Source organism: Leptodactylus fuscus, chromosome 9 (genome assembly GCF_031893055.1).
Source record: "Leptodactylus fuscus isolate aLepFus1 chromosome 9, aLepFus1.hap2, whole genome shotgun sequence".
Classification (NCBI taxonomy): Eukaryota; Metazoa; Chordata; class Amphibia; order Anura; family Leptodactylidae; genus Leptodactylus; species Leptodactylus fuscus.
Window position 1 is genome coordinate 50172372 of NC_134273.1, and position 25951 is coordinate 50198322.

Sequence of the window (25951 nt, forward strand, 5' to 3'; positions counted from 1 at the left end):
ATCCCTGTTTTCCACCGTCCATGGAAAGCTGGACTCCTGTCCCTGCAGTGTATAGCTCTCAGAAGAGCTGTTGTTGTTCTTCGGTTTTTCCCTGCCTATTTGAAGCTAATGCCTATCCAGCCCTCAGCAGATATGTTTTTCTCCCTATCTCTGACCAATATGGCGGCGGCCGTTCTTATGAATTGGAGGTCACATGTTTTCCATGCCTCCGTTGTCGTAGTTCCTGTCCCACCTCCCCTGCACAGTTATTGGTGCAAAAAAAACGCGCCAGGGAAGGTGGGAGGGGATACGAATTTTTACTGCGTATGCCGCGTGGTATTCAATTGGGAACGAATACCTCGAACGGCCTGATATTCGATCGAATATCTATTCGATTTAACGGTGTTCGCTCATCTCTAATCACAATGTATTTTTTTCCCCTATCAGTATGTCTTTGTAGAATGGGAGGAAATCCATGCAAACACAGGGAGAACATACAAACTCCAGCCACTGAGCCATCGTGTTGCCCCATACATATGGATAATTTTGATTCACTGGTTTGGAAAATAATAGCACATTTATGGAAAAAAAGAAATTTCATTGTTGTTTGCAAATACAGTGGGGCAAAAAAGTATTTAGTCAGTCACCAATAGTGCAAGTTCCACCACTTAAAAAAATGAGAGCCGTCTGTAATTTACATCATAGGTAGACCTCAACTATGAGAGACAAAATGAGAAAACAAATTCAGAAAATCACATTGTCTGATTTTGTAAGAATTTATTTGCAAATTATGGTGGAAAATAAGTATTTGGTCAGTAACATAATTTCATCTCAATACTTTGTTTATATATCCTTTGTTGGCAATGACAGAGGTCAAACGTTTTCTGTAAGTCTTCACAAGGTTGGCACACACTGTTGTTGGTATGTTGGCCCATTCCTCCATGCAGATCTCCTCTAGAGCAGTGATGTTTTGGGGCTGTCGCTTGGCAAAACGGACTTTCAACTCCCTCCAAAGGTTTTCTATAGGGTTGAGTCTGGAGACTGGCTAGGCCACTCCAGGACCTTGAAATGCTTCTTACAAAGCCACTCCTTCGTTGCCCTGGCGGTGTGCTTTGGATCATTGTCATGTTGAAAGACCCAGCCACGTTTCATCTTCAATGCCCTTGCTGATGGAAGGAGGTTTGCACTCAAAATCTCATGATACATGGCCCCATTCATTCTTTCACATACCCAGATCAGTCGTCCTGGCCCCTTTGCAGAGAAACAGCCCCAAAGCATGATGTTTCCACCCCCATGCTTTACAGTAGGTATGGTGTTTGATGGATGCAACTCAGTATTCTTTTTCCTCCAAACACGAAAAGTTGTGTTTCTACCAAACAGTTCCAGTTTGGTTTCATCAGACCATAGGACATTCTCCCAATACTCTTCTGGATCATCCAAATGCTCTCTAGCAAACTTCAGACGGGCCCAGACATGTACTGGCTTAAGCAGTGGGACACGTCTGGCACTGCGGGATCTGAGTCCCTGGCGGCGTAGTGTGTTACTGATGGAAGGCTTTGTTACATTGGTCCCAGCTCTCTGCAGTTCATTCACTAGGTCCCCCCGCGTGGTTCTGGGATTTTTGCTCACCGTTCTTGTGATCATTTTGACCCCACGGGGTGAGATTTTGCGTGGATCCCCAGATCGAGGGAGATTATCAGTGGTCTTGTATGTCTTCCATTTTCTAATTATTGCTCCCACAGTTGATTTCTTCAATCCAAGCTGGTTGCCTATTGCAGATTCAGTCTTCCCAGCCTGGTGCAGGGCTACAATTTTGTTTCTGGTGTCCTTTGACAGCTCTTTGGTGTTCACCATAGTGGAGTTTGGAGTCTGACTGTTTGAGGGTGTGCACAGGTGTCTTTTTATGCTGATAACAAGTTTAAACAGGTGCCATTACTACAGGTAATGAGTGGAGGAAAGAGGAGACTCTTAAAGAGGAAGTTACAGGTCTGTGAGAGCCAGAAATCTTGATTGTTTGTAGGTGACCAAATAATTATTTTCCACCATAATTTGAAAATTTTTTTTTACAAAATCAGACAGTGTGATTTTCTGGATTTGTACAATAAAGAGGAGCTTCACAAAAAAGTGGTGTCCAACCAAACGTGTTTTTATTAGTAGAGTTCAGTAGTAAACGTTTTCGGTCTTAGTCGACCTTCGTCAGACTCTACATAAATTTCAAAAAGAATAAATCAATAAATTTGCAGTGGTGATACAGTGGTGTGACACATCATGACACAAAAAAAAGATATATACAAACATATACACTATATATACAAATAAGCCATATAGGAGCCATGCATGAGGTTTGTCAACAACAAGGATGGTTCAGAAAATATCTATGAAATGCACCTAAGTCAAGGTAAATATTGTGCTAGGATATAGTGAAATGATAATGGGTAATAAAGAAGAGATGAACATAAAAATGTCACCTGTCTTGTAGTAGAACCAAGAGTAAGTAGGACCAATGTCCAAGCAATGGAGGCTCACAGCTACCTGCAATCAATACAATATATAATACTAAAGATAGGTACAAACAGAGAACTCAATGATGTAGTTGCTCGTCCTCTAGGGGGACCTTACCTCCGCTGAAACCAAGCCAAGCCCGCTGTAGATGTGTATATCCTGCGCCAAACAAGGAAAAGGCAGTCTGCCGTGGGAAGAGCGCGGTCAGAGTGGCGTCAAGCCGCCCTTTAAAAATGGCGCTGGACCAATGTAATTGGTCCGACTCGCGCCTACGTGTGTAATGACGATATCAGTAGGTGGCGCGCATGCGCGGGTCAACGCATGCGCGCAAAGGCCACAGAAAGAATAGTAACCGGAGGCTAAGTGACTAAAGTGGAGAATCGCGCATGCGCGAGTCGGCGCATGCGCGTATGTGATATAAATGAGAAACCGGAGTCAGGTATGATCGTGTTAACCTATAATGTTCAGTAATAATAGAAGCCCATATGTTAACTTCAACTGAATGGATAGTAGTGATAAATAGATGTATAGCAGTTATAGTAGTGACCTAATTAGAGGAAGAAACAAAAGACAAATATAATGGAAGGGAAGAACACCACCATTGAAGTAACAAAGACATAGATGAAATAAAGAAAAGAATCAGAAACTAGAAATAAATAGAAAAATTGAATGTAAAATAAATTTATATTCTTGGCATATAAAAAATAAAAAAGTAAAAAATAAATAAAAATAAAAATAAAGATAAAAAATGAAAAAAGAAGAAAAAACAAAAAATTGGGAAAAAGATTAAAAATTAAAAAATAAAATGAAAAGAGATTAAAAATAATGATAATAGGATGTAATAATGAAGGATACCAACGGCGGCGGGCCCGGGGGGGTTCAGTCAGAGGTGGTCCTAACGAGCCTGTGAAATAAGCAGGTAAATCAGTCAGGAGATAACATAACAAGGTGCATATAACATAAAGAGTAGTCCTATGAAACAGATAGAACACTAGCCTATATGAATGATTGGATTTCATACTCCCTATTCAGACCACGGGGTTCCATGGTCTGAAGCCTATGTATCCAATAGGCTTCACGTTTTTTCAAAAGGGTGATCCTGTTTCCGCCCCTACGTGGCATAGCCACATGTTCGAGAACCTGGAATCTAAGCTGGGAGATATTGTGCCCTGCATGAATGAAGTGTGATGGAATGGGTAATAATAGGTTTTGGCAGCGAATATTGGATTTGTGTTGTTTGATGCGGTCTCGCACACGCTGGGTGGTCTCCCCAACGTATGCGAGACCGCACGGGCATTTAATCAAGTAGACGACAAAGTTAGAATTGCAAGTAAAGTAATCATGAATCGGAAATGTCTGACCAGTGTGAGGGTGATATATCTTGTCACCTCTTAATATGTTAGAGCACTGATGGCAACTAAGGCATGGAAAAGTGCCGTGTCGTGGACTACTGAGAAAACTCTGACGTGATTTCTTCACGTCAGAACCCAAATCTGCCCTGACCAGTTTGTCTCTCAAATTTTGTGGTCGCTTATAGCACGGACGAAAGCTGTTTTTAAATTCTGGAATCTGAGGATATGATCTGGATAATAAGGGCCAATGTCTCCGTATAATACTGTGAATTTTGTAGGTAAATGGATGGTAGGAATGAACAAATGTGATTCTCTTCTCCCCTTGACTAGAGTTAGATGGTCTAGAAGTAATGGTGTTATCCTGTTTAACATCCCTTAAAGCTTTGTGTAGAATTTTGTTCGGATAGCCTCGAGTTGAAAATTTACTTTCCATCTCCTTGTATCTAAGTTCTCTCGTGTCTATGTCCTGGACAATTCTTTTGACCCGAAGGAATTGCGATTTCGGTAAAGCTCCTTTAGTGCATTGTGGATGGCAGCTGGCAAAGTGTAAAATACTGTTGCGATCAGTATTTTTGGTGTATATGTCAGATTTCAATCCACCGTTGTCCGTTTTAGAAATGAGTGTGTCCAGAAAACTAATTTTGTGTGTATCAAAATGGAGCGTAAATTTCAACTCTGGCCAGATGTTATTAAGTTGGTCAACAAAAATATTCAGAGTAGTCATAGAACCCGTCCAGATGCAAAAAACATCATCTATGTACCGTTTCCAGGTCATAGCATATTCAAGAAACAGTGAATTCGTATATATGAAGTTTTCTTCAAAAAATGCCATATACGCATTTGCGTATGGGGGCGCAACGTTAGAGCCCATGGCGGTCCCTCTTTTTTGCGCAAAAAAGGTATCCTGAAACATGAAGTAATTTTCATTAAGGATAATATTGAGTAAGTCAGTAACCAACTCAATAATGTTAGAATCTACGTTGTTGGATTCGAGCAGTATTCGGCTGGCCGTAATACCTTTATCATGTTGTATGGATGTGTATAAGCTTACAACATCTAATGTGACAAGAAGTGCATCAGGTGGAATTGTATGAATACTCTGAATTAGCGTAAGAAATGCAGTAGTATCAAGTAGAAAAGATCGTGTATTCTTCACATGTGGTGTCAGAAGCTTCTCAACAAATATTGAGAGTGGGGAGAGGACAGAATCGCTAGAAGCTACTATGGGTCGACCGGGAGGGTCGATCAGTCGCTTATGTATTTTAGGGAGTACATAAATTACCGGAGTAATAGGGTCCTGTTTGTTTAGGAAATTGGCTGTATACTTATCGATGGTGTTGGCGGCCAAGTGTTTGGTAAGAACTCCATTAATTCTGGAGGTAATTTTGGATAGTGGATTATGTGGTAAAGGGATATAGACCTCAGTGTCCGCTAGCTGTCTCTTAATTTCTTTGATGTAGTTGGATTTGTCCATAACTACAATCGCTCCCCCTTTATCGGCTGGTTTTATAACCAAAGTGTCGTCCTTGATAAGTTGTTGTAGTGCTACTTTGTCATTTTGGGAGAGGTTGGATGAACATGTAAATTTATTCCTTTCAGTATCGTTTCTGAAGGACTCAAGGTCCTTTTGTATCAAAGAAATAACCGTCTCAACAGGTGGGGAGTTTTTCGGAGGACAGAAATTACTTTTGACTGATAGTCCCAATGTTTTACATGATATCAAACAAGGGGCATCCTGTGTGTTACCCACCCCTGGAGAATTCTGAAAATGTACTTTCAGTATTAATAATCGGTAGAATCTCTGCATGTCCAGGTCTAATTGAAATAAGTTAAACCCGTATGTCGGACAAAAAGACAAGCCCCTCTGTAGTAGCTCCAATTGTGCAGGACTCAAAATTTTGGATGATATATTAACTACCAGAGAGTCCTTCTCGTTGTTAATGGTAGGTGTTATGTTAGAGATTATACATGAAGTTGGAAAATCCCCTACCTGTGATCTAGTAGATATGGTAGAGGTAGAGGGTGTTGGGTTCTGTCTCCCTCGTCGTCTGTTGGATCCACGAGAGAATTGACCTGTTGGTCTGGTCCCATATGATTTTTCACTAGTGACACTGGAGTCTGAGGTATCTGGGGAGGTAAATCTTGTACGGAAGTTAATGCGATTATCAGGGTAACCCTCCTTCCACCTATAGACTCTATTTGTTCGATAATCCTCTTGGTCCCTGATAAATTTTTTTCTTTTCTGCGCCTGAACGTCTTTACGAAATTGTGACAAAGTATTGTCCAATTTATCTTTCAGGCCAGAAAATTCGCCATTGGGACATGAGGATCGGAGTTGGAGTTCCGCTCCATCAACCTGTTTCTGTAGGGTAACAATGTTTTTTTGTAAATAGGTTATTGTCAAAGTCATTAAATCGAAAGAACACTTATTAAGTATTTGCTCAAATTGATTACAATACTCCTTATTATCTTTAAATAAGGTAGGTGTAACGGTCATCCTGAGGCCCCTAGGGATCCTCAGGTTTTTTACATATTCAGCAAGGGTAACACAGTGTAATTGCATACCAATTAATTTTTTGGAATCACGTTCCAAGTCCCTTGTCTTTATCTCAACAGGAGCTGTTTCCAAGAAGTCCTTGTTGAAGGTGACCCCAGCTAAGATGTCAGCCGTTTCTTCTCGATTGTAGGAGAAGGTCAGTTGCTCCATGGCTAAGTAAGAAGTAGCACTGTAATGGGTGTCTTCGGTATTCAAAGGGATACAGGCTCAAGACCTCTTATAGTGAAGCTAGGGTCCCACCCCGTCTCAGCACAATAAAGAGGAGCTTCACAAAAAAGTGGTGTCCAACCAAACGTGTTTTTATTAGTAGAGTTCAGTAGTAAACGTTTTCGGTCTTAGTCGACCTTCGTCAGACTCTACATAAATTTCAAAAAGAATAAATCAATAAATTTGCAGTGGTGATACAGTGGTGTGACACATCATGACACAAAAAAAAGATATATACAAACATATACACTATATATACAAATAAGCCATATAGGAGCCATGCATGAGGTTTGTCAACAACAAGGATGGTTCAGAAAATATCTATGAAATGCACCTAAGTCAAGGTAAATATTGTGCTAGGATATAGTGAAATGATAATGGGTAATAAAGAAGAGATGAACATAAAAATGTCACCTGTCTTGTAGTAGAACCAAGAGTAAGTAGGACCAATGTCCAAGCAATGGAGGCTCACAGCTACCTGCAATCAATACAATATATAATACTAAAGATAGGTACAAACAGAGAACTCAATGATGTAGTTGCTCGTCCTCTAGGGGGACCTTACCTCCGCTGAAACCAAGCCAAGCCCGCTGTAGATGTGTATATCCTGCGCCAAACAAGGAAAAGGCAGTCTGCCGTGGGAAGAGCGCGGTCAGAGTGGCGTCAAGCCGCCCTTTAAAAATGGCGCTGGACCAATGTAATTGGTCCGACTCGCGCCTACGTGTGTAATGACGATATCAGTAGGTGGCGCGCATGCGCGGGTCAACGCATGCGCGCAAAGGCCACAGAAAGAATAGTAACCGGAGGCTAAGTGACTAAAGTGGAGAATCGCGCATGCGCGAGTCGGCGCATGCGCGTATGTGATATAAATGAGAAACCGGAGTCAGGTATGATCGTGTTAACCTATAATGTTCAGTAATAATAGAAGCCCATATGTTAACTTCAACTGAATGGATAGTAGTGATAAATAGATGTATAGCAGTTATAGTAGTGACCTAATTAGAGGAAGAAACAAAAGACAAATATAATGGAAGGGAAGAACACCACCATTGAAGTAACAAAGACATAGATGAAATAAAGAAAAGAATCAGAAACTAGAAATAAATAGAAAAATTGAATGTAAAATAAATTTATATTCTTGGCATATAAAAAATAAAAAAGTAAAAAATAAATAAAAATAAAAATAAAGATAAAAAATGAAAAAAGAAGAAAAAACAAAAAATTGGGAAAAAGATTAAAAATTAAAAAATAAAATGAAAAGAGATTAAAAATAATGATAATAGGATGTAATAATGAAGGATACCAACGGCGGCGGGCCCGGGGGGGTTCAGTCAGAGGTGGTCCTAACGAGCTCCCTATTCAGACCACGGGGTTCCATGGTCTGAAGCCTATGTATTAGAGATGAGCGAACAGTGTTCTATCGAACTCATGTTCGATCGGATATTAGGCTGTTCGGCATGTTCGAATCGAATCGAACACCGCGTGGTAAAGTGCGCCATTACTCGATTCCCCTCCCACCTTCCCTGGCGCCTTTTTTGCTCCAATAACAGCGCAGGGTAGGTGGGACAGGAACTACGACACCGGTGACGTTGAGAAAAGTAGGCAAAACCCATTGGCTGCCGAAAACATGTGACCTCTAATTTAAAAGAACAGCGCCGCCCAGGTTCGCGTCATTCTGAGCTTGCAATTCACCGAGGACGGAGGTTTCCGTCCAGCTAGCTAGGGCTTAGATTCTGGGTAGGCAGGGACAGGCTAGGATAGGAAGGAGAAGACAACCACAACAGCTCTTGTAAGAGCTAAATTCCAGGGAGAAGCTTGTCAGTGTAACGTGGCACTGACGGGCTCAATCGCCGCAACCCAGCTTTCCCAGGATCCTGAATGGAATACACTGTCAGTGTATTCCCGTATACCCGATATATACCCCCGATACCCGTTCCAACGGTGTGCCCCCCCACCTTCACCCCAGAAATACCCTGCAAGTCCCCTAGCAATAGAATTGGGGCTATATACACCCACTATTTTTGCTACTGCCATATAGTGCCATTGTCTGACTGGGAATTCAAAGAATATATTGGGGTTACGTGCACCCACAATTTTTACTACTGGTATACAGTGCCAGTTTCTGACTGGGAATTCAAAGAATATATTGGGGTTATAAATACCCTCATTTCTTGGTCATGCCATATAGTGCCAGTTTCTGACTGGTAATTCAAAGAATATATTGGGGTTATAAATACCCTCATTTCTTGCTACTGGTATATAGTGCCATTGTCTGACTGGGAATTCAAAGAATATATTGGGGTTACGTGCACCCACAATTTTTACTACTGGTATACAGTGCCAGTTTCTGACTGGGAATTCAAAGAATATATTGGGGTTACAAATACCCTCATTTCTTGCTACTGCCATATAGTGCCAGTTTCTGACTGGTAATTCAAAGAATATATTGGGGTTACGTGCACCCACAATTTTTACTACTGGTATACAGTGCCATTGTCTGACTGGGAATTCAAAGAATATATTGGGGTTATAAATACCCTCATTTCTTGCTACTGCCATATAGTGCCAGTTTCTGACTGGGAATTCAAAGAATATATTGGGGTTACGTGCACCCACAATTTTTACTACTGGTATACAGTGCCATTGTCTGACTGGGAATTCAAAGAATATATTGGGGTTATAAATACCCTCATTTCTTGCTACTGGTATACAGTGCCATTGTCTGACTGGGAATTCAAAGAATATATTGGGGTTATGTGCACCCACAATTTTTACTACTGGTATACAGTGCCAGTTTCTGACTGGGAATTCAAAGAATATATTGGGGTTACAAATACCCTCATTTCTTGCTACTGCCATATAGTGCCAGTTTCTGACTGGTAATTCAAAGAATATATTGGGGTTACGTGCACCCACAATTTTTACTACTGGTATACAGTGCCATTGTCTGACTGGGAATTCAAAGAATATATTGGGGTTATAAATACCCTCATTTCTTGCTACTGCCATATAGTGCCAGTTTCTGACTGGGAATTCAAAGAATATATTGGGCTTACGTGCACCCACAATTTTTACTACTGGTATACAGTGCCATTGTCTGACTGGGAATTCAAAGAATATATTGGGGTTATAAATACCCTCATTTCTTGCTACTGCCATATAGTGCCATTGTCTGACTGGGAATTCAAAGAATATATTGGGGTTACAAATACCCTCATTTCTTGCTACTGCCATATAGTGCCAGTTTCTGACTGGTAATTCAAAGAATATATTGGGGTTATAAATACCCTCATTTCTTGCTACTGGTATATAGTGCCATTGTCTGACTGGGAATTCAAAGAATATATTGGGGTTACGTGCACCCACAATTTTTACTACTGGTATACAGTGCCAGTTTCTGACTGGGAATTCAAAGAATATATTGGGGTTACAAATACCCTCATTTCTTGCTACTGCCATATAGTGCCAGTTTCTGACTGGTAATTCAAAGAATATATTGGGGTTACGTGCACCCACAATTTTTACTACTGGTATACAGTGCCATTGTCTGACTGGGAATTCAAAGAATATATTGGGGTTATAAATACCCTCATTTCTTGCTACTGCCATATAGTGCCAGTTTCTGACTGGTAATTCAAAGAATATATTGGGGTTATAAATACCCTCATTTCTTGCTACTGGTATATAGTGCCATTGTCTGACTGGGAATTCAAAGAATATATTGGGGTTACGTGCACCCACAATTTTTGCTACTGGTATATAGTGCCAATTTCTAACTGGGAATTCAAAATGCGCAAGGCTCCCGGAAAGGGACGTGGACGAGGCCGTGGGCGAGGTCGGGGGAATGGTTCTGGGGAGCAAGGTAGCAGTGAAGCCACAGGGCGTCCCGTGCCTACTCCTGTGGGGCAGCAAGCATTGCGCCACTCCACAGTGCCAGGGTTGCTTGCCACATTAACTAAACTGCAGGGTACAAACCTTAGTAGGCCCGAGAACCAGGAACAGGTCTTGCAATGGCTGTCAGAGAACGCTTACAGCACATTGTCCAGCAGCCAGTCAGACTCTGCCTCCTCTCCTCCTATTACCCAACAGTCTTGTCCTCCTTCCTCCCAAAATTCCCAAGCTTCACAGAACAATAACCCCAACTGTCCCTGCTCCCCAGAGCTGTTCTCCGCTCCTTTCATTGTCCCTCAACCTGCCTCTCCACGTCACGATTCCACGAACCTAACAGAGGAGCATCTGTGTCCAGATGCTCAAACACTAGAGTCTCCTCCATCTCCGTTCGATTTGGTGGTGGATGACCAGCAACCCACCCTCATCGACGATGATGTGACGCAGTTGCCGTCAGGGCATCCAGTTGACCGGCGCATTGTGCGGGAGGAGGAGATGAGACAGGAGTTGGAAGAGGAAGTGGTGGATGATGAGGACACTGACCCGACCTGGACAGGGGGGATGTCAAGCGGGGAAAGTAGTGTGGATGTTGAGGCAAGTGCAGCACCAAAAAGGGTAGCTAGAGGCAGAGGCAGAGGTCAGCAGCTTAGGCGAAGCCAGGCCACACCCGGAATCTCCCAAGATGTTCCAGTTCGTACCCAGCCCCGAAAAACTCCCACCTCGAGGGCACGTTTCTCGAAGGTGTGGAGTTTTTTCAAGGAATGCGCCGAGGACAGATATAGTGTTGTCTGCACAATTTGCCTCTCGAAATTGATTAGGGGCTCTGAGAAGAGCAACCTGTCCACCACTTCAATGCGCCGTCATTTGGAATCCAAGCACTGGAATCAGTGGCAGGCAGCAATGGCAGGACAAAGGCCGCCTGCCGTTCACGCCACTGCCACTGCCTCTGCCACTGCCTCTGCCTCTGCCACTGCCACTGCTGACTGTGCTGGCGATGCACTCCAGAGGACGAGCCAGGACACCACTTCATCTGCCTCCGCCACTTTGTTGACTTCTCCCTCATCCTCCCCTGTTCCTGTCTTATCTCCTTCTCCTGCACCATCAAAGGCACCATCAGGCGCTTCTTTACAACAACCCACCATCTCTCAGACATTGGAGCGGCGGCAGAAATACACTGCTAACCACCCACACGCGCAAGCCTTGAACGCCAACATCGCTAAACTGCTGGCCCAGGAGATGTTGGCGTTCCGGCTTGTTGAAACTCCCGCCTTCCTGGACCTGATGGCAACTGCGGCACCTCGCTATGCCGTCCCTAGCCGTCACTACTTCTCCCGGTGTGCCGTCCCCGCCTTGCACCAGCACGTGTCACTCAACATCAGGCGGGCCCTTAGTTCCGCGCTTTGCACAAAGGTCCACTTGACCACCGACGCGTGGACAAGTGCATGCGGACAGGGACGCTACATTTCACTGACGGCACACTGGGTGAATGTAGTTGAGGCTGGGACTGCTTCCCAAACTGGCCCGGTGTACCTCGTCTCCCCGCCTAACATTCCTGGCAGGGACACGAGAAGAACACCCCCCTCCTCCTCCTCCTCTACCGCCTCCTCCTCCGCCACCGCCTCCTCCTCCGCCACCGCCTCCTCCTCCGCTGTTAGATTGACCCCAGCTACGAGTTGGAAACGTTGCAGCACTGGCATTGGTAGACGTCAGCAGGCTGTGCTGAAGCTGATCAGCTTGGGGGACAGACAGCACACTGCCTCCGAGGTGAGGGATGCCCTCCTCGATGAGACGGCAATATGGTTTGAGCCGCTGCACCTGGGCCCAGGCATGGTCGTTTGTGATAACGGCCGGAACCTGGTAGCAGCTCTGGAGCTTGCCGGACTCCAACATGTTCCATGCCTGGCCCACGTCTTCAACCTAGTGGTGCAACGTTTCCTAAAGAGCTACCCCAATGTTCCAGAGCTACTGGTGAAAGTGCGGCGCATGTGCGCCCACTTTCGCAAGTCGACAGTAGCCGCTGCTAGCTTAAAATCTCTCCAGCAACGCCTGCATGTGCCACAACACCGGCTTTTGTGCGACGTCCCCACACGCTGGAACTCAACGTTTCAGATGTTGAATAGAGTGGTTGAGCAGCAGAGACCTTTGATGGAATACCAGCTACAAAACCCTAGGGTGCCACAAAGTCAGCTGCCTCAGTTTCTCATCCATGAGTGGCCATGGATGAGAGACCTTTGTGACATCCTACGGGTGTTTGAGGAGTCCACAAGGAGGGTGAGCTCTGAGGATGCGATGGTGAGCCTTACAATCCCGCTCTTGTGTGTTCTGAGAGAATCCCTGATTGACATCAGGGATAACTCAGATCACACAGAGGAGTCAGGGATAGCATCCGATCCGTCACAGCTGGAGAGTAGGTCCACACATCTGTCCGCTTCATCGCGTTTAATGGAGGAGGAGGAGGAGGAGGAGGAAGAAGAGTTGTCCGATGATGTGATGGTGATACAGGAGGCTTCCGGGCAACTTCGAATCGTCCCATTGTTGCAGCGCGGATGGGTAGACATGGAGGATGAGGAGGAAATGGAGATTGAACTTTCCGGTGGGGCCAGAGGAGTCATGCCAACTAACACTGTGGCAGACATGGCTGAGTTCATGTTGGGGTGCTTTACAACCGACAAGCGTATTGTCAAAATCATGGAGGACAACCAGTACTGGATCTTTGCTATCCTTGACCCCCGGTATAAAAACAACATCTCGTCTTTTATTCCGGTAGAGGGGAGGGCCAATCGCATCAATGCTTGCCACAGGCAATTGGTGCAGAATATGATGGAGATGTTTCCAGCATGTGACGTTGGCGGCAGGGAGGACAGTTCCTCCAGTAGGCGACCAAGTTCTCACCGGTCCACACAAACGAGGGGCACACTGTCTAAGGTCTGGGACACCTTGATGGCACCCCCTCGCCAAAGTGCCACCACAGAGGGTCCTAGTGTCACCAGGCGTGAGAAGTATAGGCGCATGTTGCGGGAATACCTTTCCGACCACAGCCCTGTCCTCTCCGACCCCTCTGCGCCCTACACGTATTGGGTGTCGAAGTTGGACCTGTGGCTTGAACTTGCCCTATATGCCTTGGAGGTGCTGTCCTGTCCTGCCGCCAGCGTCCTATCTGAGAGGGTGTTCAGTGCAGCCGGTGGCATCATCACTGACAAGCGCACCCATCTGTCAGCTGAGAGTGCCGACCGGCTCACTTTGATAAAAATGAACCACCACTGGATAGAGCCTTCATTTTTGTGCCCACCTGTGTAAAGCACCCCAACATGAAACTCCATGTCTGTACTCAACCTCTCCAATTCCTCCGCATCCTCATACTCATCCACCATAAGCGTTGCACAATTCTGCTAATACTAGGCTCCCTCCAACATGATTTCCCCCAACTCTGCTGGTTAGAGGCTCCCTCCACCCTGATTTCCACCAACTCTGCTGGTTAGAGGCTCCCTCCACCCTGCTTTCCCACAACTCTGCTGGTTAGAGGCTCCCTCCACCATGAATTTGCCCAAACTGGGCTGGTTAGAGGCTCCCTCCACCATGAATTGGTCCAAACTGGGATTTTTAGAGGCTCCCTCCACCATGAATTTGCCAAAACTGGGCTGTTTAGAGGCTCCCTCCACCATGAATTGGTCCAAATTGGGGTTTTTAGAGGCTCCCTCCACCATGAATTTGCCCAAACTGGGCTGGTTAGAGGCTCCCTCCACCATGAATTGGTCCAAACTGGGCTGGTTAGAGGCTCCCTCCACCATGAATTGGTCCAAATTGGGGTTTTTAGAGGCTCCCTCCACCATGAATTGGTCCAAACTGGGCTGTTTAGAGGCTCCCTCCACCATGAATTGGTCCAAACTGGGGGTTTTAGAGGCTCCCTCCACCATGAATTGGTCCAAACTGGGCTGGTTAGAGGCTCCCTCCACCATGAATTGGTCCAAACTGGGTTTTTTAGAGGCTCCCTCCACCATGAATTGGTCCAAACTGGGGTTTTTAGAGGCTCCCTCCACCATGAATTGGTCCAAACTGGGGTTTTTAGAGGCTCCCTCCACCATGAATTTGCCCAAACTCTGCTGGTTAGAGGCTCAATCCACCCTGATTTTCAAAACAAATGTTGGTGCCAACCTCAACTTACTACAAGGGCCAAATTCACTGCTGGTGACAAGCTCTCCTCACTGCAAGTGCCAAATACACATGTTTCAAGGTGTTTTCCTACTGTCAGAGAGGTGGTATTGAGTGTGTAAAGTGTGTAGTTGTTAGGCTGTGATGTTGGGGTAATAGAGGGTCTTTGGTGTGTTAGATGCCCCCAGACATGCTTCCCCTGCTGTCCCAGTGTCATTCCAGAGGTGTTGGCATCATTTCCTGTGGTGTCATAGTGGACTTGGTGACCCTCCAGACACGGATTTGGGTTTCCCCCTTAACGAGTATATGTTCCCCATAGACTATAATGGGGTTCGAAACCCGTTCGAACACACGAACAGTGAGCGGCTGTTCGATTCGAATTTCGAACCTCGAACATTTTAGTGTTCGCTCATCTCTACTATGTATCCAATAGGCTTCACGTTTTTTCAAAAGGGTGATCCTGTTTCCGCCCCTACGTGGCATAGCCACATGTTCGAGAACCTGGAATCTAAGCTGGGAGATATTGTGCCCTGCATGAATGAAGTGTGATGGAATGGGTAATAATAGGTTTTGGCAGCGAATATTGGATTTGTGTTGTTTGATGCGGTCTCGCACACGCTGGGTGGTCTCCCCAACGTATGCGAGACCGCACGGGCATTTAATCAAGTAGACGACAAAGTTAGAATTGCAAGTAAAGTAATCATGAATCGGAAATGTCTGACCAGTGTGAGGGTGATATATCTTGTCACCTCTTAATATGTTAGAGCACTGATGGCAACTAAGGCATGGAAAAGTGCCGTGTCGTGGACTACTGAGAAAACTCTGACGTGATTTCTTCACGTCAGAACCCAAATCTGCCCTGACCAGTTTGTCTCTCAAATTTTGTGGTCGCTTATAGCACGGACGAAAGCTGTTTTTAAATTCTGGAATCTGAGGATATGATCTGGATAATAAGGGCCAATGTCTCCGTATAATACTGTGAATTTTGTAGGTAAATGGATGGTAGGAATGAACAAATGTGATTCTCTTCTCCCCTTGACTAGAGTTAGATGGTCTAGAAGTAATGGTGTTATCCTGTTTAACATCCCTTAAAGCTTTGTGTAGAATTTTGTTCGGATAGCCTCGAGTTGAAAATTTACTTTCCATCTCCTTGTATCTAAGTTCTCTCGTGTCTATGTCCTGGACAATTCTTTTGACCCGAAGGAATTGCGATTTCGGTAAAGCTCCTTTAGTGCATTGTGGATGGCAGCTGGCAAAGTGTAAAATACTGTTGCGATCAGTATTTTTGGTGTATATGTCAGATTTCAATCCACCGTTGTCCGTTTTAGAAATGAGTGTGTCCAGAAAACTAATTTTGTGTGTATCAAAATGGAGCGTAAATTTCAACTCTGGCCAGATGTTATTAAGTTGGTCAACAAAAATATTCAGAGTAGTCATAGAACCCGTCCAGATGCAAAAAACATCATCTATGTACCGTTTCCAGGTCATAGCATATTCAAGAAACAGTGAATTCGTATATATGAAGTTTTCTTCAAAAAATGCCATATACGCATTTGCGTATGGGGGCGCAACGTTAGAGCCCATGGCGGTCCCTCTTTTTTGCGCAAAAAAGGTATCCTGAAACATGAAGTAATTTTCATTAAGGATAATATTGAGTAAGTCAGTAACCAACTCAATAATGTTAGAATCTACGTTGTTGGATTCGAGCAGTATTCGGCTGGCCGTAATACCTTTATCATGTTGTATGGATGTGTATAAGCTTACAACATCTAATGTGACAAGAAGTGCATCAGGTGGAATTGTATGAATACTCTGAATTAGCGTAAGAAATGCAGTAGTATCAAGTAGAAAAGATCGTGTATTCTTCACATGTGGTGTCAGAAGCTTCTCAACAAATATTGAGAGTGGGGAGAGGACAGAATCGCTAGAAGCTACTATGGGTCGACCGGGAGGGTCGATCAGTCGCTTATGTATTTTAGGGAGTACATAAATTACCGGAGTAATAGGGTCCTGTTTGTTTAGGAAATTGGCTGTATACTTATCGATGGTGTTGGCGGCCAAGTGTTTGGTAAGAACTCCATTAATTCTGGAGGTAATTTTGGATAGTGGATTATGTGGTAAAGGGATATAGACCTCAGTGTCCGCTAGCTGTCTCTTAATTTCTTTGATGTAGTTGGATTTGTCCATAACTACAATCGCTCCCCCTTTATCGGCTGGTTTTATAACCAAAGTGTCGTCCTTGATAAGTTGTTGTAGTGCTACTTTGTCATTTTGGGAGAGGTTGGATGAACATGTAAATTTATTCCTTTCAGTATCGTTTCTGAAGGACTCAAGGTCCTTTTGTATCAAAGAAATAACCGTCTCAACAGGTGGGGAGTTTTTCGGAGGACAGAAATTACTTTTGACTGATAGTCCCAATGTTTTACATGATATCAAACAAGGGGCATCCTGTGTGTTACCCACCCCTGGAGAATTCTGAAAATGTACTTTCAGTATTAATAATCGGTAGAATCTCTGCATGTCCAGGTCTAATTGAAATAAGTTAAACCCGTATGTCGGACAAAAAGACAAGCCCCTCTGTAGTAGCTCCAATTGTGCAGGACTCAAAATTTTGGATGATATATTAACTACCAGAGAGTCCTTCTCGTTGTTAATGGTAGGTGTTATGTTAGAGATTATACATGAAGTTGGAAAATCCCCTACCTGTGATCTAGTAGATATGGTAGAGGTAGAGGGTGTTGGGTTCTGTCTCCCTCGTCGTCTGTTGGATCCACGAGAGAATTGACCTGTTGGTCTGGTCCCATATGATTTTTCACTAGTGACACTGGAGTCTGAGGTATCTGGGGAGGTAAATCTTGTACGGAAGTTAATGCGATTATCAGGGTAACCCTCCTTCCACCTATAGACTCTATTTGTTCGATAATCCTCTTCGTCCCTGATAAATTTTTTTCTTTTCTGCGCCTGAACGTCTTTACGAAATTGTGACAAAGACTTTGTCGTCTACTTGATTAAATGCCCGTGCGGTCTCGCATACGTTGGGGAGACCACCCAGCGTGTGCGAGACCGCATCAAACAACACAAATCCAATATTCGCTGCCAAAACCTATTATTACCCATTCCATCACACTTCATTCATGCAGGGCACAATATCTCCCAGCTTAGATTCCAGGTTCTCGAACATGTGGCTATGCCACGTAGGGGCGGAAACAGGATCACCCTTTTGAAAAAACGTGAAGCCTATTGGATACATAGGCTTCAGACCATGGAACCCCGTGGTCTGAATAGGGAGCTCGTTAGGACCACCTCTGACTGAACCCCCCTGGGCCCGCCGCCATTGGTATCCTTCATTATTACATCCTATTATCATTATTTTTAATCTCTTTTCATTTTATTTTTTAATTTTTAATCTTTTTCCCAATTTTTTGTTTTTTCTTCTTTTTTCATTTTTTATCTTTATTTTTATTTTTATTTATTTTTTACTTTTTTATTTTTTATATGCCAAGAATATAAATTTATTTTACATTCAATTTTTCTATTTATTTCTAGTTTCTGATTCTTTTCTTTATTTCATCTATGTCTTTGTTACTTCAATGGTGGTGTTCTTCCCTTCCATTATATTTGTCTTTTGTTTCTTCCTCTAATTAGGTCACTACTATAACTGCTATACATCTATTTATCACTACTATCCATTCAGTTGAAGTTAACATATGGGCTTCTATTATTACTGAACATTATAGGTTAACACGATCATACCTGACTCCGGTTTCTCATTTATATCACATACGCGCATGCGCCGACTCGCGCATGCGCGATTCTCCACTTTAGTCACTTAGCCTCCGGTTACTATTCTTTCTGTGGCCTTTGCGCGCATGCGTTGACCCGCGCATGCGCGCCACCTACTGATATCGTCATTACACACATAGGCGCGAGTCGGACCAATTACATTGGTCCAGCGCCATTTTTAAAGGGCGGCTTGACGCCACTCTGACCGCGCTCTTCCCACGGCAGACATGTCTTTTCCTTGTTTGGCGCAGGATATACACATCTACAGCGGGCTTGGCTTGGTTTCAGCGGAGGTAAGGTCCCCCTAGAGGACGAGCAACTACATCATTGAGTTCTCTGTTTGTACCTATCTTTAGTATTATATATTGTATTGATTGCAGGTAGCTGTGAGCCTCCATTGCTTGGACATTGGTCCTACTTACTCTTGGTTCTACTACAAGACAGGTGACATTTTTATGTTCATCTCTTCTTTATTACCCATTATCATTTCACTATATCCTAGCACAATATTTACCTTGACTTAGGTGCATTTCATAGATATTTTCTGAACCATCCTTGTTGTTGACAAACCTCATGCATGGCTCCTATATGGCTTATTTGTATATATAGTGTATATGTTTGTATATATCTTTTTTTTGTGTCATGATGTGTCACACCACTGTATCACCACTGCAAATTTATTGATTTATTCTTTTTGAAATTTATGTAGAGTCTGACGAAGGTCGACTAAGACCGAAAACGTTTACTACTGAACTCTACTAATAAAAACACGTTTGGTTGGACACCACTTTTTTGTGAAGCTCCTCTTTATTGTGCTGAGACGGGGTGGGACCCTAGCTTCACTATAAGAGGTCTTGAGCCTGTATCCCTTTGAATATTTTCTGGATTTGTTTTCTCATTTTGTCTCTCATAGTTGAGGTCTACCTATGATGTAAATTATAGACGCCTCTCATCTTTTTAAGTGGTGGAACTTGCACTATTGGTGACTGACTAAATACTTTTTTGCCTCACTGTATTTATATAACATGTTAACTTTATTATATGGGTCGTAGTGAGAGTGGCATAACAGACATACCATATGGTACATGGAATTGCTAGAAAAACATTGACACTGAATACCCTATGGCAGTGATGGCGAACCTTTTAGAGACTGAGTGTCCAAACGAAACCCAAAACCCACTAAATTATCATGAAGTGCCAACACGGCAATTTAAACTTAATACTGATCCACAATTGCAGACAGCTACGGACCTACAAATACAGTTGTGTGAATGGGGCTTTACAGAGCTTTCAGTAATACAAACTTTGTACTGAAATGTAAAAGTCTCTGAATTTAGTACTTCTGAACAATTAATGTTCACTATTTACCCCCAGACAGTATTATATGCTCCACAGAAGGCCCCCCTACAGTATTATATGCTCCAAAGTAGGCCCACTACACAGTACCATATGCTCCAGAGTACAACAGTACCTCTCCTCACAGTATTATATGCTCCACAGTAGGCCCCCACACACAGTATTATACGATCCATAGTAGCACCCCCCCCCCCCACAGTATTATATGCTACACAGTGGCACCCACACACACAGTATTATATGCTCTTCAGTACATCCCCACCACACAGTATTATATGCTCCTTAGTACGCCCCCCCCCCACAGTATTATATGCTCCTCAGTACACCCCCCAGTATTATATGCTCCTTAGTACCCCCCCACACACAAAGTATTATATACTCCTCGGGATGCCCCCCCCCCCACACACACAGTATTATTTGCTCCTCATTACACCCCCCCAGTATTATATGCTCCTCAGTATCCCCCACACAGTTTTATATGCTCTTCAGTATGCCCCTCCCACACACAGTATTATATGCTCCTCAGTACGCATCCCCCCGTATTATATACTCGTCAGTACACCTCACCCCAGTATTATATGCTCTTCAGTATGACTGACACACACACTTACCCATGAAGAGCCATCGCGTATCCTCCTTCTTCTGACTACAGGCGCTGATGACTTTATGTTGAAATGTTACAAAGTTTGAAATTGAGACTATTCTACAGTAGAAAGCAATGCTATGAAACCACATAACAAGGCCTGAAACCTCAATTTAGACCTTCCCTCAATTTAGACCTTCCCTACCATGTCCATCAGCATCCACCATGTCTCATATTATGTCCACTTGGTGAGGACATGAAGTTGGTTCTGATACCTCTCAAGCACAATAACCACTGATTGTGAAATAAAAGGGAGTAATATAAATTTATGTCACCTCTCAGGTTTATACCAGGTATGTATTAGAGATTATAGAAAAAAATCCAGCATTCTCCGATTCCAATAAAACTGTTGTCTTTTATTATTCCATAGTTAAAAATTATTAGCCTTCATGTACATGAAAATAGCTGCACCGGCAGACTCAGCGTATCAAGAATAGATGCTACGCATTTCGGATTGTATACTTCTTCATGGCATGGCAGCTATTTTCATGTACATGAAGGCTAATAATTTTTAACTATGGAATAATAAAAGACAACAGTTTTATTGGAATCGGAGAATGCTGGATTTTTTCTATATTCTGGATTATTGAACCGAACAAAAGTCCATCGGTATCCGTGCAACCCGTTTTATGAAAAAGCATGTACATGACAAGAGGGTGAGCTGAACTTTTTTATATATATATGTATTAGAGAGTTGACTTCTAATTGGGACTTGCACATCTACACTTATGTGCAATGAAGGACTCCATGTTGGGTTTGCACATCATTGTCTATTACTTATGGCTCTGCCAGCGCCGCACCTCCCATGAGGCGACCTGAAGCGAGTGCTTCAGGCGGTGCTATGCCAGGGCCCCAGGGAGGGCGGCATTTTTGCTTACCTAAGCCAGTCCAGGACAAGCTGTTTTTACTAAGTTCCCTTTATTTTTAAGCACTGTAGTTAAACAATGTGTGTGTGCATTTAAAAAAGACTGAAAAAAAAAAACAGGGCAGAAGGCAGACAAAAGGAGGAGGAGATGGAAACACTTGTGAAGTACTTATAATAATATTGTGGGAAGCAAGCGCAACACTGCTCCTGGTTTTGGTGACACTTCCAGTAACTGCGCTATAGTTGTACGTCCTGAGAATGAAGATGAAGTTTCTGATTATTTAACTGGCTTATCTCAGTCACAGAAGGGTATTGCATCTGAGATGTGATGTGATCCTGAACAAACAAAAAGAAAAAGACGCTGCCAAGCAATAATTGTGTGATGTTGTCATATACACATTAAGTAAATGGAAAATAAAAAAATTCTGCTCACCTTATGGAGTTGTGATGAGCTCACAACCAGGGCCCCCGATAGGCCAGTACTACTAGCAGTCATTGTATGTCCTATTTCAACTCAGATCTGCATCCAGAGGATGGCGTCTACAACTGTGCGCCAGTGAGAGAGAGGCGCGCAGAGAGCTGCGAGGGAACGAAGGAGAAGGTAAGTGTAATGTCGTGTATGCTGAGGTGGAACGTGAAACTGGGGGCAGATGAAGGAGAGGACGGCATGACACTGGGGGCAGAGATGGAGAGGACGGCATGACACTGGGGGCAGAGATGGAGAGGATGGCATGACACTGGGGGCAGAGATGGAGAGGACGGCATGACACTGGGGGCAGAGCTGGGGGGACATGAATCTGGGGCAGAGATGTGGAGACATGAATCTGGGGGCAGAGATGGAGAGGATGGCATGACACTGGGGGCAGAGATGGAGGGGACATGAATCTGGGGGCAGAGATGGAGGGGACATGAATCTGGGGAAAGAGATGGAGGGGACATGAATCTGGGGGAAGAGATGGAGGGGACATGAATCTGGGGGAAGAGATGGAGGGGACATGAATCTGGGGGAAGAGATGGAGGGGGAGACATGAAACTGGGGGCAGATGAAGGGTGTATATGAAACTGGGGGAGAGATAGAGGGGGACATATAATGTACGGGTGACTGTAGGAGGATTATACTGTGTGCGGGCACATGAAAAATTAATGAGAATGGGCAGAATCAACATAACATTGGTTGAGGCTAAATTTGCCGCAGCGCGCAAAACGCGCCGCACATTTTGTCCCTCTTTTGGTTCTTCAAAAGTTGGGAGGTATGGGTACAGGGGGCAATGGAAAGATGTTAGAAGGTGGACGGGGGGGATTGTTGGGGCATCGGGTGTGCGGCACTGCGCACTTGCCAGGATATGTTGGTAACTAGTCACAATCAGCTACCCACTTATCCCTGCACGGAGAACTGCAGGCCCCCCTTTTTTTTAATGGCCAGTTCTTCGTGCAGGGATAAGTTGACAGCTGATTCTGACTGGTTACCAATGTATCCCGGCAAGGGAGGCCAAAAACACAATGTGAAAAAGCCCTGAGGATTTATTAAGAGGGCCCTTATAAATGGTGTTGGCTCTCTATAATCTGATTAAGCCTTGTAATGCTGCTAAATAAAGGGAAATGTAATACAGCATTGGTATGTCGCAAAATGGCGGGGGGGGGGGGGGCTGTATGGGAAAAAGCACCAACTAAGTATCAATGTACTGTATAAATAACACAAAAAATTATTTTGATTTTAAATCTAAGTTTATTGTTACAAAAATTTGCATTTGGGTGTACGTGGGGGGGACATTAAGAAGAGGTTGTTACAATTGGAAACGAAGTGGATAACAATGTTGCAAACTGTATCACCTAAGGGATTAAATGATAAGGTGGGCTTTGGATGCTTCCTTTAATATAGGTTATTCATTCTCTGGCTTTTATTGTTTTTGAATGATTTATGTGATGTTTTGTATCGTACCTTTTGGGGAGGGGGGCTTTTTATTTGGGGTCTGTTTGGAGTTTATTTTGACGCAGTAGAGTGTACATATTATATTTTTTTTCTCATGTAAATAAATAAAACATTCTTTTCAGTGCTTGTGCCATGAGACGGAAGGGATCACATATGTGGAGAGTTGCAGCCATCGTTCTCTACCATCGGAGTCTTCTACATATGGACTCCATATTTGTAATAAAAAGAATAAAAATCTTTTATATATATATATATATATATATATATATATATATATATATATATATTATTTTTAATATTTTGTTTTTAACTGAGACAGACATACTTTTTATTTTTTGTACACTTTCACTATTTATTATATTGTCACTTATTTGATTCACTTTATTGCCATCGTCTTATCAAATTTTATTGACATCTTCAATTCACGTTTTCACATTTGTTTTATTCGAGTGCATATTTCACTTGACTTTTCACATTTTTTTTTCTTGCACCTTTAATCATATTGATCTTGAAAAAACCTTGCTGGGTTATCTTTTTTTTTTTGTTTGTTTGTTTGTTTTATCCTATATGTAGAATTGCAACAATATTTCATATCTTTTTGAAAACCTTTTGTGTATATTAACATCATCCATAGTTCACTTTTTCTCTCTGGTGGCTATACACAGGCGTATATAAGATATTGCTCTCGGTTTATATGTGCGGTGGCTGTGGTTTTCCCTTCTATACACGCTGTATGTGTGTCTCCTTTGGACACTTCTACTGTTTTGATTAGCTCAAGCATTGTCATGTGATGCTCTGGCACCATTGTGATGCGGGAGCCGCACCTGAATGAATTGATGGCGCCATTAATTACTATTGTGTACCCTATAAAAGCTTCCCCTCCTGCCTCCATTCTGTAGCCCCCTGAAGAAGCAGGGGCGAAACGGTCCGTCAGGGCTCAGAGTGGAGGTCGCAGCTGGTGAGCAGTGGTTTATGTATATGCTTCACATTTTTTGTCCTATGTAGGTTGGCTTATGTAATACTGGCATGTGTGTGTAACTTTACATTGTTTTTGTTACCTTATATGCTCTAACTATATAGTGGTGATGTGGGTAAGATCTTTGCAATGCTACAGATATTTTTAATTAATTGCCCTGATCTTGTGATATTGTGGGCAATAGGAGCCTATTTATATATATATATACAAAATACTGGGCCTCTCTATACACACATTAATTGTGGCTGTTTTCATCCCCTACACCACTAGCAGATTATACACCTGCTGGAGCTGCTCAGTCCAGAGCGACCTCCACTCTTGTTGTTTGACATCTGGTGTTTTTAAATGTTTTTATGTGTTTGTGTTTTCCTGATACCAATATTTTTTACAATTAAATTTTTTTTTGTAACAATAAATTTAGATTTAAAATCAAAAGAATTTTTTGTGTTATTTATACATTGATACTTAGTTGGTGCTTTGAGTTTTTGCGGGTATCTTTGTTTATCTAGTATTGAGATTGCTTTGGGTTTGACTTAGGCCCCAAAACTCCTGATGGCGGCCCTGCTCACAACTGTTTGAATAGCATGCAGAGATAATTCCAAATCCGATGTGGACCTCAGGTAGCAGCTGCAGGACTCATGGACTTAGTAATGGAAGTTACACATCAAGGTGATCCAGAGAATTGGATAGGGCTTGTTATTACTTTTTGGGGGGCAGAAAAGTGCCATTTTTAAAGGGGTTGCCACTGGAAGACGACGGTGATGTTTGTATATCAGCATTTGGGGCCCGTTATTAATTGTGCCCAGGGCCACACTTTGTCTAAAACCGGCACTGTCTGGGTTTTAGGCAGATCAGGGACTGCACCTCAGGAATGCAAGTAGAAGTGTCCACTATATAATTTTCAAAAGTGCAGGCACCAAAAAAGGCCACAAGATGTCACCAGAGAACCACTGAAGTTTGTTAGAAATTTCATTATGTAGAAGTAAAGTGGAAGTTGAGGAAAAATGCACTTACCTGCAGCTTTTTGGAAGTGTTCTCTGGCCCATGGTAGCTGGACATCTATGGGGGCGGGGGACCTCAGAGAATTTTATTTTTTTATTCAGATTTTTTTTCTTTTGTAGATTGTGAGCCCCACATAGAGTTCACAATTTACATTTTTTTCCCTATCAGTATGTCTTTGGAATATGGGATGTAACACAGGGAGAACATACAAATTTCTTGCAGATGGTTTTTTGCGATTGGCAGGATTTGAACATCAGGACTCCAGCGCTGCAATGCTAACCACTGAGCCACCGTGTGGCCCCTTTACCTCAGAGGATTGTGTCTTCACTTATATACAGTAACTTCTTTATTTTTCCCACTGGCAAAGTGAGATAATATCTTTGGTTGTGCTGGCAGGAGGGAACTGGAGTATCCATAAACCATTAACGTCCTGTAGGTGCTGCAAGGTGATGTCAGGGCTTTCACAGGGAAATTAGTGGCCCCCAGCACCACTTTGTGGTCTCTGCTTATGGATGTTCAAAAAGGATAGCTGTCCATTCACTGTCTTTTAAAGTTCACCACGGATTCTAAGATGTGCTACAGATGGTGTGCTGTGTACATGTGGTGGATGACAGAAGGATACTGTCCGTGGTGAGTTCCATGCTGGAGAATAACTCCCAACCCATGTATGAAACCGTAACACCACTTGGCAGTACTGTCAGTGACCGACTGCTTCACCCCAAGTGTGAGAAGGAGCGCTATCGCAAGTCCTTCATCCCAGCT

At 43.3% G+C, this 25951-nt stretch overlaps 1 long non-coding RNA gene across 1 annotated transcript in view; it reads left to right on the plus strand.

The window, feature by feature from the left end:
* The first annotated feature begins 1214 nt into the window (after nucleotides 1-1214).
* Nucleotides 1215-25951, plus strand: part of LOC142218189 (uncharacterized) — a 136361-nt gene continuing 111624 nt past the window's right edge. The window contains exon 1 of the long non-coding RNA XR_012717447.1: nucleotides 1215-1469. This is a non-coding gene — a long non-coding RNA (uncharacterized LOC142218189). The remainder of the gene's footprint in view (nucleotides 1470-25951) is intronic.